We start from the raw sequence: 17257 nt of genomic DNA on the forward strand, positions 1-17257 counted from the left end.
AATCAGATGGAGAAGACATCTCTCATCGCACTGAACACCAATTCCCCTGAAAACAATCTCGGACCCGCTGATTTGGGCAGGTGGGAGGAATAAACGTAAGATCAACTTAAACTTGCGTAGCCACAGTTATTAAATATTTTAAAAAGTAATTCTGTTACGAAAATTAATCTGGTTTCCTTCATAGGGAAATTTTTGAAGAGCAACCTCTTAACTTCTTAAGGTTTTTATCTACAAGTTAAAATTGTAAGGACATCCCTGAAGATCAAAATCATAAAACACCTTGTTGAGATCATGTGTTCATTTAACACTGGAATTGTTTCAATTTGATTTTAAACACCTAAACAAACCCATATTTTCCCATCATTTTACATTCAGAGGATCTGTCATTTTTATAGTTTATCTTTCTGAAAGAGTTCAAAGTGTACTTTTACCCTTACTTGCTCACAAAAGAAAAAGCCAAACTTCTTTCTTATGTAGACAGGTACTTTTGGAAGTGTAAAAATACTCCTCTTCTCCTAGGGGATAATTTGGATTCCTGGTCATTGAAAATGCTGAATTTCAAAAGAAAATACTCTACCATTGGCACACCTTCCCTGAAATCCTACGGCTGAGATGCTGAGATAAAAGAAGAAAGGTGTCAGGCACCTGTTTCTTAAAAAATATCTGGAATTTAACCGCCATCCCGGAAAGGAAAAGTTTGATCAAGATTGGTTTGGGGGATGGGAAACATTCAAAGCAGAGACTGGCCTCTTAATTACACTCTGAAAATAAACAAAAAACGAGCAAGTTATTTCGTTTACTCAGGGACTCAGTTACAATTCTTGAAGGACCTCGGAGGGCATTCAAGATGCTGCTGACAACGTTAAAACAGCAAGCAGCAGCATCTTCTGTTTTATTTTATTTTATTTTTAACGTGGACAGAATGGGAGAAGTAATTTGCTTGGTTTTCCACTGCTACAGAAGAAAGTTCTCTCTCTCTCTCTCTTTTAATCATGCTTCTCTACCCGTTTTACTATCTCAGAATCTAAAAAGAGTCCCAAACCCAAAAGGGGGTAGGGGGTGGCTGGGATGTGAGGAGAAGGAATAGGTTAGTCTTTATTTTTTATTGAATTAAAATTGTATCATCTCCTTTTTATTTTTTATTGAATTAAATTATATTATCTTTCAAGGATATAAAAACTTGTTTCCTCGCCCCATCTCCTTTTTGGAGGGTAATAAAGAGTTTTATCTAACCCCAGAGCAAGGTTCTCGCGATTTCCAGGACTGGCGCTGTGCATCTCCTACTGTGTCCAACAGGGGGCGCTGGTCACGAACCTGCGCCGCGGCTCAGCGCCGCTTCACATCTGAGCCAGGTTCCAGCCCCGGAAGGCGAGAGCCGCTCGCGGGGTCGAGTACAGAGCTTTAGTCTTCGTGGATAAAAAGAGATTAAAGGCTAAATTCTTTTTTTGGGTGTGTGTGTGTGGGGGGGGAGGGTTATCAATTTTAACCAACTACGAAAATGTAGAGCTTTTTATCCTTTGATGTTCTTATAAAGAAACTCCTATTGGTTGAGGAATTACACGGTTTCTGAGCCAACACTGCAGCTACAGTGTGGGGGAAATTATTTAATTAAAAATATATTTTTCCATCTGTTCACATGATCTTTTTAGAAGTACTTAAAAAGCTGACACTGATCCCTTTGGCCTGTTAACCCTGCCCTAAGTTTCAAATACTTTAGCTATTTCGAAGGCCCTGCTATTAATTTGAAGGGGAAAAATAAGAGACCCAAATATTTAAATCCCCCCCTAAACATTTACTGTTCTGCATCCTCCCCCTTTTTTCCCTGAAACAGTGGCTTTTGTGTGATTGACATATTTCACAACTGCCGATGCTGCAAAGCCAGGTATAAATGACAAGAAGCGGCTCTAAAAAAAATCTGATGTTGGACTACATAACACCCATGTATAAGATGAAATCTAAATAATATTGTAATCCACCCACCCCCCACCCTAACTTAAAAAAAAAAAAAACAAACCTTCACCTGTATTTAAATAGCGTGTCTTTAATTACAGCAGTTGGGGATGCATGAGGCTGAAATGAAATTAGCAGTCATTACCAGTCCTTTAACTCTGTGGTGCTTTTGATCAGCACTAAATTAGCTTTCCAGTCCTAACAAAGACTCTACAGCAAGCAGTGGGCTGTAAATAAGACAGCGCGACCTGCCCTCAACACCTTTTCTCTTGTCAATCATAGCTCTATCATTCAGCCCAAGATTAACCTTTATCTACCAAATTTAAAAAAAAAAAAAAAGAACGAAAGAAAGAAGAAAAAGAAAAAAGAAAAAGGAGGCGGGAAGGAAAGCCCCCTGACCACCACATATCGCAATAACAGAGGTTCCTAAGAGGCCCCTTTAAATTGTATTCTAATGAGCTTGTGTCAGAATCTGCAATTTCCAAATCATCCCCCCCACCAGCCCCCAAGACCTCTTCAGTATATTAGAAGAGTCAGAATGCTGTTCAGGTAGGAAAGGAATCCCTTTCTCCGAATTACTAATTGGGCATGGGCCACCCTCCATAGGTCAATCTGCCAATAGCCTCTCCTCCTCTATTAGTCTAACAAAATTTTGGGAGAGGAGATGTTTGAGGAGAAAACATTGATAATTTTAAAGCATATACATAAGTTTCTAGGATGAAAACAATCAATTTACTCCACTAATAGTCTCTAGTTTCTAAGCCTGCAGAGAAAAACCACCAACAGCAGCAACAAAAACCCAGCTGCTTTTCCCAGTACTGAATTAAGAAAGTAAAACATTGGTTCAGATTGCCATTAGAGGGCGCCAGAGAGCAAGTCCCATCACCTCTCGCACAACTTCCCACAGAAGCCCTCCTAGCTTCCAGCTCCGCCATGCTCTGTGATTCCTTCTCTCAGGTAATATTTCCTGCTTATCCTGTCCTCTTGTATCTCTAGCCCCCTCAGTGTCAATCTCTATAAAGAATGAGGTATTGCCATGTCCCTTTCCTTCTCTTTTTTCACACCCCCCCCCCCCCGCCCCAACTACCACCAAAATAGTAAGACGCCAGATGAAATAGTAGCAACCCCTTAATGATATGTACCTTTGGGCTCAAATCACTCTTTCCATTCTATGTAACCCTGGTCTAGAGAAGGATTTTTTTTGTAGGGATGAGCTGCTAGAATTTGACATTTTTAAGATGGAAGCCTGAAATGTTCATTTCTGCATTTCTCTCTGGGGGCTCACGGATTTCTTCATTTTCAAAGAAAAAGGAACACATACACCCTTGCAAGGCAACTGATTATGTTCAGCACTAAAACTGTTCAGAAGAGAATAAAATAATGTCTTCATTTCTGCATTTATTAAAGAAATCAAAATTAGCATTTAATTCCAAAAGTTAACGCTTTCAGTTCGTGGATAAAAACCTGCCTGTGTTAAATGCCTGCCACACAGGGTGTATTACCAGATCTCTTAAAGGTCAAAAGAAAAAAAAAATAGAATGAGAGGGGAAGAAAGTGAGTTGGGGGGGGTGGGCGGAGAGGAGTGAGCTAGCAGTGAATGTCAAAGTTGGGTTGCAAGCTACTTACATGTCCATGCCAGATCAGGGTGTTGTCTTGTAGCAGTTTGATTGGCAGGTAAAAAAGCGAAAGAACGTGAGGGCTTCCTGAGCCTCTTGTCAGCCCAAGCTTGATCACTTCTCACCGGACAGAACGAGTTGAAGGAGCTTGCAATTCCCCTCTCGTCCTCCATCCAAGGCACCGTGAATCCATTTCGGCTTTTCTTCCCCCCAGTCTCTCCATCAGCCTCCTGCCTTCACCCGCTTCGCCTTGCACCAGCCTCCAAGACCTAGCCTAGCTTTGCCACTGCAATCCCCTGCAACAAGAAAAATCGTTTATGGCTTAAAACCCCAAATGGCTGATTTTTTAAAAGAGAGAGAGAGAGAGAGAGGGAGAGGGAGAGAGAGAGGAGTGAGAGGGTGAGGGGGAGAGAGGGGGAGCGAGAAGAATGCACCCAGAGAACAACAAAAAAGTCAGTTATCCTAACACTGCTCTATCCCCCCACCGTACAGAAGAAGAATAAAAAAAAAAAGCTTTATGTTTTTTCAGTGGGTATTCAAAGATAATTTGATGCCATTGTTTCTGCTACAGATGGTTCTTTTAAATACAATAACACGGCTCTTTGTGCAGGCTACCCACAATAAAAATCGAAAGCGTTCCCCTGAATAACCATTTTGTTCTCTCTTGTATGGGGCCAACAAAAGATGCCGTGAGGTAATGGGTTCTGTTTATTGAAGCCATAGAATAGGGGTTTGATAAAGATTTTTTTAAAGCAGAAGACCTTGCAAGGTCGGGCTGATCTCTTCATATTTTTTTATTAAAATATTTGTCCAATAGATTATTCCTTGGTGCAGCTGCAGGTTTCCTCCTCAATTTTTAATCAGCCCAAACATCTGTCTCTTTGAGGAGGCTTTAAAAAAAATCTGCAATTGTATCAATGGTGCAGTAACCTTATCAAATCCTGAGTTTTTAGGCTCAGTGCAGGCAAAGGCAATGGAGTTTCAATTCCATTTGGGGTGGGGTGAGATGGGCTTGGGGGAGAGGAGACACAACAACCCCAGACGGAGCGACTGAAGAAAATGAGGCTTTCCTCCCACCCCCCTCCCCACGCCCCTGTTGACCATGCACAACTTGCATGAGTCAGACAGATTACTGAGTACTTGAGGTATCTCTCCTGATCTCTGCAAGCTCCCACCCCTGCGTGCATGTTGGACGGGGGGCTAGGCATGTTTTCTTACCATGCTTGCCTTCTCCTCTGGCTAGATCTCCAACCCTGAAAACCTAGGATGGGAGCCCAGGGGGAGGAGTGGAACAAGCTAAAGGCTAGTCTCTAGCACCCAAAGGGTCCCATTCTTGGCTCTCTTTCATTCACTGTTTGCTAGCTTTGACTCATTGATTGCTATCCTGCCAGGGGACTGGTGGCCACAGCCCGCCTGTTACAGCGCCCCATCCCCTCAGGCTTGTTCTTACAGCCACCCTGCTTCCTCCCCGGTTCCATGCGGAGCCTCTGCCTCTCCTAGGCGGGCAAGCCCTGCCACCTAGACCTAGCTGAGGTCAGTATCAACTTTGAGAGAGCCTCAAACCCTTAGGCGATGAGGGCGCTGCAGGGGGAGATGGCTAGGTGTGTCTACCTTTCTATGGGAATTAACGTCAGGGCTCTCCAGGCCTCCAATAGCCCAGAGTGACAGTAATCCACTTTCACGACTTGTGCTCTGTGTGTTGTCACTTGTAGCAAGACAATAGTCTGGGAAAATGGCTTTAATCATAAAAACAAGTTTTCATTGGGTTCTCTTTCTCTGCCCTTCGCCCCATTTAGTCTTCCTTTTCTTCCCACAAGCCAGTCAAAATAAAAGAAAGATAAACGCTCAAATGAATCCCTTGACAAAACGATCTTCGCTTCTACTTTCCCTCCTGGAAACAATAATGTCATTGGTTTACATCTGGTCTTGAAGTCATCTAATAAGGGATTCTTGGGGACTATTACTTAGACACCTGTTACAGCCTTCCCTATGAAACTTGAAAAACAAACGCAAAAGAAAGGGGGGCAGAAAATTAAACAAATTTTCACATGGTTGTTCCTCAATAATTCATTTTATATGTCAGGGCAAACACCTTAATATGAGTTTGAGAAGAATGAAAGGGCAATACCAAAAAAGTTATGCACACCCCAACACTCTCTAAATCAAGAAAAGTGTGTTTGTATAAGTAAGAGTCAGTGTGTTGGGGAGGGGAAATGAAGAGTGTAAATCAAGAGCCACCTTTAATAGAACAGGCTAAGGAGTGTGTACCTGTGACTTCTGGCACCGAATGAAAGGTAGGGAGCATTATGCAAAACTGAAAGTCAATAGTAGAAACACTTCTTCCAACTAAAGGAGTGGGAGAGGGCAAATGTAAATATTTAATCCAGTGTTCATAACTTTGCACTAAAAAAGTAATCCACTGAAATAACCTGGAATGATCTCTTCCTGTTTCCCTTGTCATAATTTTTTCTGAACATCAAAACTTATAAAAGATGCCCCAATCTGATATAAAGCTATGTTTCTTTTTTCTTTTCTTTTCTTTTTTTAATGAACTAAAAGAAGAATTGGAATTGCTGTCCTCTTTCCACTGAGGGAGGGGCTTGGGGCTGAATCTAAGTCTGTAAGACAGGAAGGCATCAGTGAGTAGCCTAAGGTGGCTAAAGGTGAGTAAACCTCACACATTTTATCAGTTAAATCCATTCAATCCCAGCCATAAGGAAGTTTAAAATCTCTCAAATGACCTCATTTTCTTGTGAAGGATCAGGAAGATCGTTTTGTAGGCAAGTCCCCTAAAGTTGTCTCAAATGCTGGAATGCAGTGACATTCTATCTGACATGGGGGAAGCCTCAGCCTTGAACTAAAAAAAAAAAAAAAAAAAAAAAAAGTGTAATGTGTTAAGGTGAAGGGCCAAAGGGACAAACTGCCTTGGTAGGTGAGGGAATCCAGAACGAGGCCTCTGCAGATGGAAAACTGCTTTTAAAATAAACTTTCTGTATCCAGAAACTAAGCTGACCGGTCAGCTCCTTTTCTCAGAGCAAACACACACTACCAAAACGATTCTAAGTTGTGGAAACGGCTTTCTAACGAGGTTGGGGAGTCCGTGTGAACTGAGTTATGGGCGTTTATAGGTGGCTCTGAATCGGAAACTTCACTACTGAGACGTGCTTTGGGGCCAAAGCAGCGCTCTCCAATTCTACAAGCCCGAAGCTGTCCTGGGGAGATGTAGGGTTTTACCCCAGACTCCTAGACTGGGATGCCGGTGAGTGAGTGGCATTCAGCACGAACGACTCAGATTGAGGAAGGATGGAAGGGAGGGAGGGCGGGAGGAAGGAAAGATGGAAGAGAGAAAGGGAAAGGAAAGGTAGAAAGAGCATAAAAAGGAGGATTTATGCGAACTAATGGCAGAGAGGATTAGCAAGAGGGGCAACCGGGACCTGGTTTTAAACTGGCGAGTGCTGCTTGTAAGGAAACCCTGTACGCACGATCAGGGTCTAGATGTTCCAGCGACCCAATGGCCATACACATCACGACTTTCACAGAGATGGCATAGTGTCATGCGTTAGCCACCAGCTACCGTGCAAGCTACAGCTTCCTTCTCCCCAAGCAATCAATCATCCACTAACTGGCCGCTCTACCCTCTCGCACGTGGAAGTCAGTCGGACCGGGACGGCTCGGCCCCCCCCCGCCACCCCCGGACCCTCGGCCTGGCTCGGGCTCTGCGGTCTCGGCCTCCCGGCGCGGGCTCTCCCGGGGCCCGGTGGCGCGGGGCGGGCGGCGGGCCAGCAGTTTCTCCCCTGCACTCGCCAGCGGGGCTCCATAGGAGCGGCCGCGCCAGGTCGGAGCGGGCGGCTGCTTCCCCCATCTGTGCAGGCTTATAACGGCGAGTGCTATTAAATATACCACGGGATTAGGAACGTGTTGCTCCTCTCAACTCGCCCACCTCGATGCCATTATTCACTTGCGCCGCCACTTGATGCACACTACAGAATGGGCAGCGCCTCCAGGCAGACGTCTCTGCCGGACACGACCCGGGGAAGGACGTGGTTTGATGCCAGCTCTGCAGATTCTAAGCTCTAACCCAAGAGAGCGAGCGCGCGTATCAAGGACTGGAAGCCTTATTTTTCAAAGCCTCTGGAATAAGCTTCTAGTCGGAGCCTCGCCCTTCTGTCCCCCCACCCCCACCCCCCATCGGTCCTTTCCGTGGTCAGGGAAACCCGAGGGGCACCTGGGTCTGAAGGGGAACGAAGGAGCCTTCTCAGACCCCGCGGACCTTCTCGGTTTTCTGGGCCCTGCGGGATGGGTCAGCCTTGACCTATTTCGCTCGCGTTGGTAAGCGGAGGCTCGGCCGGCGGGCCGCCGCGGGTTCCCCTGAGCCCGGGAGGAGCCGCGCCCCCATCGGCCCGCAGGCCCTCGCGCGCCGCCCCATTTCCCGCGCTCTCCGCCCAGTGTTTCAGCGCGGATCTGTTCCGGGCCCGCGAGGCCTGCATCGCCCGGCCCGGCCCGGAGAGGGAAGGTTAAGGCCCCTTCACCGACGGACGGGCGGCGCCGGCCGAGTGAGTGGAAGCCTGGGTCCTCGGGGCCGCCTGCAGGCCCGGGCTTTCCAGGCCGCCCTTCCCCACGGGCCTCGCGGGCCTCTGGGCCGCTCCGAGGCGCGGGCCGGCGGGTGGGCGGGCAAGGTCCCCCGGACGCGAGGCTCAAATGTCTAAGTGACGTTGGCAATCGCTGTTCCTCCGGGGGAGCGCACAGCGTGGCCAGTGTGGTTTGTTCTCTAGTGCGTCGCGTGTAGAAACGCGAGCTCCGGAGAGTCCTGGGAGCGTTGGGAGGCGTGCATCTCCCCGAGGCCTGGACATTGGTCACCTCGGGGCTCCGGGGACGGAAAGTCGGGAACCAAGCTCGCGCCAACCCGGCAGCGGCGCAGACGCGCCCTTTCGGAGGAGGGCGGCCCCCAGGCCCGCCAGCCCGACCTGGAAAACCCAGGTGGCAAAGGTGGGAGTGCGGGCTCCAAGGTGGCCTGCTTTCCTAGTGGCCAAATACTCAGCAGGGTCTTCCTTCCTCCCCGCGGGAAAACTTCTGAACTCTCAGGTTCCCTCAGCCTTTGTTTCATGCTAAGACAGACACTGGGGTCTAGAAAGAGGTGTGCTTTTATAACTAAGAGGAATGTTGGAGGAGCGAGTAGAAAGGCCTATGGGGCGCATTCATCAATAACGTCTTTTAAATTTGCTCGTTATAGGGGTGCTTGGCTCAATGGGAAGAGCGTGAGACTCTTGATCTCGGGGGTCATGGGTTCTAGCCCCACGTTGGGTGTCACGATTACTGAAAAAAAATGAATAACATTAAAAAAAAATTAAAAGTCTTGTTATATGTGAAATGAAGTTATACAAGCAATCACATATTTTGTGTTTATGTTAACAATATTAATTTTAAAATGTTAAATATTTAAAATATACCACGCATTTTGTGACCTTTTTTCCCCCCCAATTTCTTACTTTACCAATAATTCAGAGTTTCAATAAATGGAAATTTTTGTCTCTAGGCTCTCAGCCTCTGAGTAACAGGGTAATGGAGTAAGGGGAAGGGACCATGGGATCTTTGCTTTTGTCTCTCTGGCGTATCTTTACCAGTACCATACTCCTGAAATTGTTTCTTGCATCAACCTAAGATAAATTAACTTGCATTTTGGATAAAATAGTGTCATTTGCTGGACTTCAAGAATAACCTAAACTGGGGATATTTTCCAAATGTACACCTTATGCAATATTGTAACTATCAGTACACCTTTGGATTTGATAGGCTTATATTTGAACCAAAATTCACATAGTGTAGCCCCATAAGCACACTTGCAGACCCAGGGCAAAAGCTGCATGTATATAAAAGTTTGAAAAAGTATCCCAAAGTGTGGTGATTATTCTTTGTTCCTCTATTTCAGAGGCCCAAGAATAGGCAGTTGGTCTGGGTGGCCTATGGTACATTCTTAGAGTAAATATTGCGATGAATTTTGGGAGAAAAGGAGCATAGCACTTAGGGTTTTGACTGTGGAAGGGAGTTAATGATCCCAGGAAAATGATTTTGGGCAGAATTTCTATTTACACCTCCCCTTCCAAGCCCTTCTCCTATCATTCTCCCTTCACCCTTGAAGAAAAGAGCAACATTCTATTTGCTTGAGGGTAAAGAGAGGAAAGGAACTAACCGTTCGTGAGCATCTATTATTTATCAGATATTTTTCTCTTATCTAATTCTCATAATAATCCTATAAGATTGGAACTATTACCTCCTCCCCCCGCATTTTTTTTTTTTTTTAACAGAGTAAGGGAAGATCCAGCTGGGTTAAATATCTATGGTTACACAGCTGGGAAATAGTAGATCTGGGTTTCAAATCTAACTCTATAATTCTAAAACCCAGGCCAGTCTTTAGAATCTGGTGGACTGAGTCCAAATGGACTCCAGCAAGCATCATTGGGTTACTGACCGTTGTGGGTACAGTAGGAAATTGGTTGTGAATAGTGTGTGGTCTTGTCTTTTTCTTCTTTCCCTTCTCTGGATGGCAGCCTCTTAATTCTGGCTCTCCTTAGGATCTTTTGGCTATGAAGAGATTGACTTGAGGCAGGGGTTATAAAAGTCTAGGTCTTTTTCTGTGCCATACTCAAGTTGGACCAAGAGTGTAAACTCAATTTTCTGAAGCTACATCTCAGCCGGCATCGGGTTTAAGGCTACCCACAGGCTGGCCTGAGCAAGGTAATGATTTCATGAGGACAGACTCATATAGGTCAAACTAAGTATCACTCTTAAAATCCCAGCCTCAGCAACCAAAAGGGTGGGAGGGAAATATAGTAATAACGGAACACATGACTGCTAATTAACCTTATTAACAACTGCAAACCAGGGAACATTTATATTTTTATTTTCTCAGAAAGGCAATTAAATTTTTTGCCTTCTAGTAACTACCTTTCCCCTCCAGATAATCACCTATATCAAAACCAGCCTTTAAAAGGTCAGTAGAAATTATTTTTAAGACATTCAAATATAAAAAAAGTATTGTTATTTTAATAGGCACTGTGGATAGTTTAATTTGTATCTTGTATTAAATTAAACATATGGTGAACAGGGTATAATAGATTTTCTGTAATTTAGCTGCCAATGTGGCAAGAGCAGCCAGTTACTCTCACCAGCAGACTTGTCAGTGGTTTGTTTACTAGCTTATTTGAATTAAAATAAAGCTTCGCTTCTGCTGACTGCACATCATTATCTATGAGACCATAATCCTGCTAGCAAATCCTATATCTTCCAGAACTGGCTCTTTTGTTTGGGATTACTGAGAGCTTAGCCCATAACAAAGAGGAATAAGGCATCCCTCTCATCCTCATAATTAAGTGTGGGGACTAATTTAGAAACAAACCCAGAAAGATGTACTATTTGGAGTTATATTTCTATACAGAAGGAGGAGAAACAGGATAGGCCAAACACCCGATTGTTAACAGAATGTTTAAACTATTAAGCAAGTGTACTACAGGAATCCAGCTTGTTAAAATTAAGAGCAATAGCAAATAAGGCATTGATGGCCTTTGCACGGGGCAGTAATTCTGTATGAAGGATCTGAAGGTATGTTTGGGAAGAGGAAGTATTAGGGTGTCAAGTAGGAAAAGATGTGCTGTATGCTATGTGAATGCCATTTATTTTGTTCTTCCATCATTCTAATAGACCACGCAATTAATAGTTATTGTTACGAGCAGAGTTATTAAAAGGCTAAGTAAAAATAGCTAAAATAAAAATAACACTTTTTATGCACTAGAAAAATATAACTCATTAGAAATTGTTAACATTTACTTCCAAGGTGCATAAAATACAGCAAAAAGAAAAGAATGGATGATTTTTCTTTGCTCTTTCCATTTACACAAAATAAACTCACTTTCCATATGCTCAAAGCAAATCTTCATGACTTCTGGCAACCCAATTCTATCTATGTTTAAGGAGAGAATTTCACAACTAGGATGTATATAAAAACAGCTTTTACAATGCACAATCCATATATAAACTGATGCCTGTTTGTTAAAGAATAGGGAAAACACAAGGGTTGATTTATCAATGTCTTTAACATTAATTGTCACAGATGGGAATTCTGAGGACCTCTGTGAAACCAAACCAGACCCTGGTGAATTATAAAGCAGGTCCTTAGACTTTAAAAAAACATTTAGGCAAAGTGACAGTTCAGAACATCTGTTAGCCTTCTGTCTGAGTATAAACTAGATGTCATGGAGTGCACAGCTGTAGGCATTTTAGGCTTTTTTGCCAACATCTGTCACAGCAGTACAATAATATAGGTAATTATCAACACCTTATATAAACTGTTTGCTATTTTAATTTTTAGAAAGAGTAAAATTAGTGTTACAGTCCTTGGCAAAAATAATTGAGATGAATAGAATCATTTTTCTCTCAAAGATGAATAAACGATCTGATAATTCTTTGAAAACACACATTTTAAATATTTTCTGCAGCCAATATTGGCATTATACTAAGCAAAAATTCTAAGTGATTTTTCTTTTTAAGTAAAGGCAAAAGTACAAGTAAAATAAGAAGAAAGGTAGAAAGAGGCCAGTAATTTGCGATTCAGAGCAACCAAAGACGATGTTTTGTGATAAAAATATAGAGTTTATTAATACCCCACAATTGTGGCATTAACTGATTCCATATTCATAAAGATTAAAAATTCATTTTATAATGTCAGTACCGCAAAGTCTGTAGTAATGAATCATAAAAATTTGTCTTCCTCTTCTCTCCTTGCTCTTCTCAGTCCTAGAAATTTGCAGAGAAATAGCATATAAAACTGTAATTCACATCCTGCCATCTAAAGTTAATTTGAAAAGGGTCAGCACATCATATAAACCCAAGCATCCTTCATTATTTTAGTGCCACCTGGTTATGGACCATCTACAGTGCTCATCCTAAGATACTGGGCATTATTGTCTCATATCTGATTCCCTTGACCTATCCTATAGTTGTTTTTCAGTTTAAAGAACTCGAAGCAGCAAGACTATATTCCAAAGCACCTGTTCTGAGGAAGATGCCAGTCAATAATGTCTTATTGAAAGACCAGGCCCAGCTAGAGGAAATAAAGGAATTGAGCTCCAGTTGGATTTCATCATCTAAACATGCAATGTAATCTTAACCAATTCATTACACACTCCTTTTGTTTCCACTACAAAAGGGATGTTACCTTTGTCAGAGGTTGTAATTCCAGTATGTTCAAGCAAAGACAAGGGAGAAATTGAAAAACTGCTATCAATTCTACCCATAGCCAGGAAGAACTGTAGGGTCAGAAGGTCATTATCACTGTCCCTTGTACAGTTTAGACTAGACCACAGAAAGCTAAAGTTCCACATTGCAACAGAAAGGTATAATAAAGGGGATGCACACAAAAATACTACATGAGAATAGGAGTAGGAAATCATATTTTTTTTTTAAAGATTTTTTTTACTTGTCAGAGAGAGAGAGAGCAAGAGAGAGCACACAAGCAGGGGGTAGGTGGGCAGGCAGAGGGAGAAGCAGGCTCCCGAGCAAGGAGCCTGATGTGGGACTCGAATCCAGGACCCCGAGACCACAACCTGAGCCAAAGGCAGATGCTTAACCGACTGAGCCACCCAGGTGTCCCAGGAAATCATATTCTTGAACACATTTGATTTAGCACATGAAGAATCAAATGAAGTGAATCTCTATTTGGGCAATAGTTGTGGATGCTTAAAATTATGCTTTCTTAGGACAATCTTGCGGAGAAGGGAGATTTTATTACCGGGAGGTCACCATGGCAAAAAAAAAAAAAAAAATTGAGTCACAAACGTCAGTATTCATAATCTAAAGGTTTAGAAAGAGTTGGATGAGAAAGAGAAGGAGGAAGTAAATATGGATATAAAATGGATATAAAAGGCAGACAAGTTGGCCCAAAAGGAAGGATTAAAAGTGAAAGGGACTAAAGAAAGAGAAAAACGTGATAGACAGTGACAGAGAATAAGGCTGTGGGGACTAGAGGGAGGAGCAAAAGAGGATATTGATTACCAAATGGAGTATTAGGGACCAAATAACAATTTAGGGCCTGTGAGTGTTAGTACTTCTAATGAGAGTGATCAGCTGTTAAGAAATGGGTCTTGGAAAGAGAAACATTTAAAAATAATAGCTCGGTACTATGGTTCTGAAGTCTGTTAAAGTGGGTTCATTTGAGATTTCTCAATGCCATATTTCCTTACCAGTGAGGGGAAAACAATGTATTTTGACATCTAGAAAAGGGGGGAAAAAAGAGAAAGTAATCCACTTCCCAAACACCTTGAAAAATATTTTTAATGATGAATTTGACTCCTTAGGGGCATTAGTTTTTCCATCTGGATTTAAATGTTTGGACCAGAATAATAGCACAAGGATATCTGCAATATCAGCTTCAAAAGTGATGAGACTAACACAATCTTCACTACAGTGGTGATTTATAAGGAGAGACATACTATTTCAAAGTTTATATTGTGAATATAAAGGCAGATTTGTGTATAAATATCCCTCTTTGATTACCTGCACACCTTGACTGATAGGAATAATACTTTGTTAGGGTCCATTTCCTATGCTGAAAATCATTTCCTAGAAGGCCGAGCTAGCTCTGATCAACCCCCTGGAAGAGACACAGTTTGCAGTTAGCATGCTCTCATCTTCGTCCCTCTATTGTGCTCGGGCCTCTCCCCGCTTTGCCCACTGCCCTCATCTTCCTTCATTAAGTATCTTAATCCAGGCTGATGTTCCCTAGGTAGTGTCCCAGGATTGCTCCATTTTTTGCTTTTCAAAATCTGAAACAAATGGCTAATAAATGGATTCACTGTAATGTACTAATGACTGATAATAATAACGTGTTCTTTCATCAAAGTTACCAGCTCTATGCCAAAAGCTCTTTGAAGGGAGGTGGGGCACACATCTTGGTCATTTTTGTATCCCCTGCATCGCCCAACAAAGTGCCTTCCTCATGAGAAATATACATTAACTTGTAAATGAATATTTGCTGAGTGTTATGTTTTTCTTCCTAAATCTAGTGTGTGCTCACTGAGAGTATTTATATTTTTTATTTTAAAATTTTATGTATTTATTTTTTAAGTTCCTAGCTAGAGAGATACAGTGGTCAAGCTGAATTAGTCCTTAAAACTGATACTTCGTTTTCCTTATTGATGTTTGTTATAAGCACGTGAAAGGGAAATTTAAAAGAAAAATGTAATTTATAATACTACTACTCTAACACCATAATAAATAACTTAAATTTTCTACATTCCTTTCTAATCTTTGGCTCATAAATACTTAAACATTATATTTGTTGTACACATATTTTTGGATCTTTATGTTTATTTAATGTTACTGTGTTTTTTTTGTTTTTCTTTAAACATTTTTTTTTAAAAGATTTTATTTATTTATTTGACAGAGAGAGACACAGTGAGAGAGGGAACACAAGCAGGGGGAGTGGGAGAGGAAGAAGCAGGCTTCCCTTGGACCGGGGAGCCCGATGTGGGGCTTGATCCCAGGACCCTGGGATCATGACCTGAGCCGAAGGCAGATGCCTAACGACTGAGCCACCCAGGCGCCCCAATGTTACTGTGTTTTGAAAGTGAATTTGTCATTAAGGGACAAAGACTTACTCTAAATATTCAAATCTCTAATGGTAGAATTATAGACCCCCCGCCCCCAAAGTCTGAAAAGATATTTCTGGATTGGGGAAACTTTTGCAGTGCTCTCTTAAGGCCAGTGTTTCTGAAGGTAGCTAATCTTTTATGTTCTAAATCATAGGATCTTCTATTTTAGAAAGAGAAATTGGAAGCGTAGGATTTTAGGGATGTAAAGCAGGTCTTAGAAAAAAAAAAGATCCAAAATGAGATTTAATAGTAGGCACTAACTTCCATTTTGACTGTCAATAACTGAAGGCATTTATCTGTCTTTCTCAGAGTCTATCTAGAAAAAACGTCTCGGATCTGAGTTTTTCTATCCTTATTCCAAATATATATATCATAAAAGAGTTTGGTCAAAAGGGCTTGGATGTGTAGGTCACAGTCACCAATGTAAAGAAAAATCAAATTAATTTTCCTGTTAACAATCAACTCAGTCACTATCCCACTTGCAGGAACCCAAAGCCCTTTAGAGAAGAAACACTGGACTATTTTGTTCATCACAAGATCATAGTGAACAATTTCAAGTATCACATAATTAGTATTTTTATCCCTATGAGTCAAAAAGATTTGGGAGAACTGCCACAATGTGGAGTTTAGTCTTGAATGTCCATTATCAGCAAATGGAGTGATAGAATAATGTGATAAACTAGTTTATTGGAAATATACACTTTACTGCAGTTCATTTCTCTTCTTTCCCCTACTCTGTTATGACCTTACTATCTGCTGTGGTACTTACATATTCAAGGCAAGTAGTGATCCACTTTCCTGAGACACACACTCACACACACACACACACACACACACACACACGTATGCGGGCTCGCCCCTTGACACCCAATTGTAGGAGGCTGATTCATTGTGCTGTGCAGTGTAATCCGCCATTTCTTATTCAAGTAGGATGGCATCTAGAGTATTTTTCTTTCCTAACATGAAACTAAAATCTTACAAGGCCACCGCCAATATGTAATATTATCGGTCTAAACACAGAAGGAGATTGCTTCCCTTTTAAAGAAGGTTAGAGTTCAGAGGATCATAGAGCAAGACCCTCTGGAATTCTCTCTTATAACTCAGCTTGTCCTGAAGGGACCAGAAAATCAGGCCACAGCCCAGACAGAGAAAATTGTGCTACAGAGAAAATGCAGAGCTGATTCTCATCTTGCACCTGCAGAATCTGCTGTCAGCTGTTCAATTCTAAGTTCTGTGGCTTTTCTTGATTCCTGCCTGTTGGCTGGCTAATTTATTAACTCCTTAATAGCTGCAGCAAAGACCACATAGGCAAATATTTATGGGATCAAGAAAAACACCAGAATGAAAGGGTGATTGAGCAGGCTGACTGAATTTTGTGTTGACTTCACTAATCATTGCTGAGAGTTGTCTCAACAGCTGCATGCAGCAGGCCAGAGTGACATCTCAAAATTCAGCCTTGACTTCCTAGCCTGGCTCCCATTCATTCCACCTTCAACAGCCAGCTAGCCGTTCAGTACACCATCCTCATTTTAGGTTGCAGGCAAAAAGCCAACAAAAATATGGTCACGTTTAAAAGCCTTTTAAGCAGTGAGCACCTCCCTCCTTTCCCAATTGTTCCCTGCTTTTTCACATTCCTAGTTAATAGGTTTTTAAAGCAGTTTCCCCAACTCTTTTCCTGCCACATACTGTCTTGCCTGGCATCTCTGCAGCAAAAGGCTGTTCTTCAAGAGGATTTTAAATCCATTGTACCTCTTTGTGCCTTTCAACTGCTAACTCTTCAGGTATGGGCTGTGTTTCTTGCTTAGCATAGTTTGCATGTTCCAAGCCATTCACAGCAACAACGGCAAGAATGAGGATAAAAATAAAAATAATAAATACAGTCATTTTAAGTGGAGTTTAGGGCCATGTCTGCAGTTTTCTATTTGCTCACGGCAGTCCACAGACATCCAAGAGGAACCTTTTCCGGAAGTGTGCAATTCTGAGTTGAAATATAAATAAAAGTTTTTCTTTCTTTTTTTTTTTTTTTTTGATAATTAAACTTCCCTAGAG

General features: G+C 42.2%; 1 protein-coding gene and 1 long non-coding RNA gene across 17 annotated transcripts in view; one reads left to right on the top strand and one right to left on the bottom strand.

The window, feature by feature from the left end:
* The window catches only part of SOX2 (SRY-box transcription factor 2), an 808376-nt gene that overhangs the window by 146023 nt on the left and 645096 nt on the right, over window positions 1-17257 (bottom strand). For 9 of the 16 annotated variants that reach the window (XM_032407116.1, XM_032407115.1, XM_032407120.1 and 6 more), the window contains one exon: window positions 3577-3862. The gene's annotated coding sequence lies outside the window, so the exon portion shown is untranslated. Of the gene's footprint in view, window positions 1-3576; window positions 4688-4784; window positions 6086-17257 lie in introns of those variants that run through there. The other 7 variants (XM_032407123.1, XR_004299829.1, XR_004299830.1 and 4 more) reach the window with 7 other exon arrangements.
* LOC116634030 overlaps window positions 3-17257 on the top strand; it is a 76898-nt gene continuing 59643 nt past the window's right edge. Inside the window, exon 1 of the long non-coding RNA XR_004299833.1 lies at window positions 3-2907. This is a non-coding gene — a long non-coding RNA (uncharacterized LOC116634030). The remainder of the gene's footprint in view (window positions 2908-17257) is intronic.

The sequence above is a fragment of the Phoca vitulina genome, unplaced genomic scaffold, assembly GCF_004348235.1.
Source record: "Phoca vitulina isolate PV1807 unplaced genomic scaffold, GSC_HSeal_1.0 scaffold8, whole genome shotgun sequence".
NCBI classification, from domain to species: domain Eukaryota; kingdom Metazoa; phylum Chordata; class Mammalia; order Carnivora; family Phocidae; genus Phoca; species Phoca vitulina.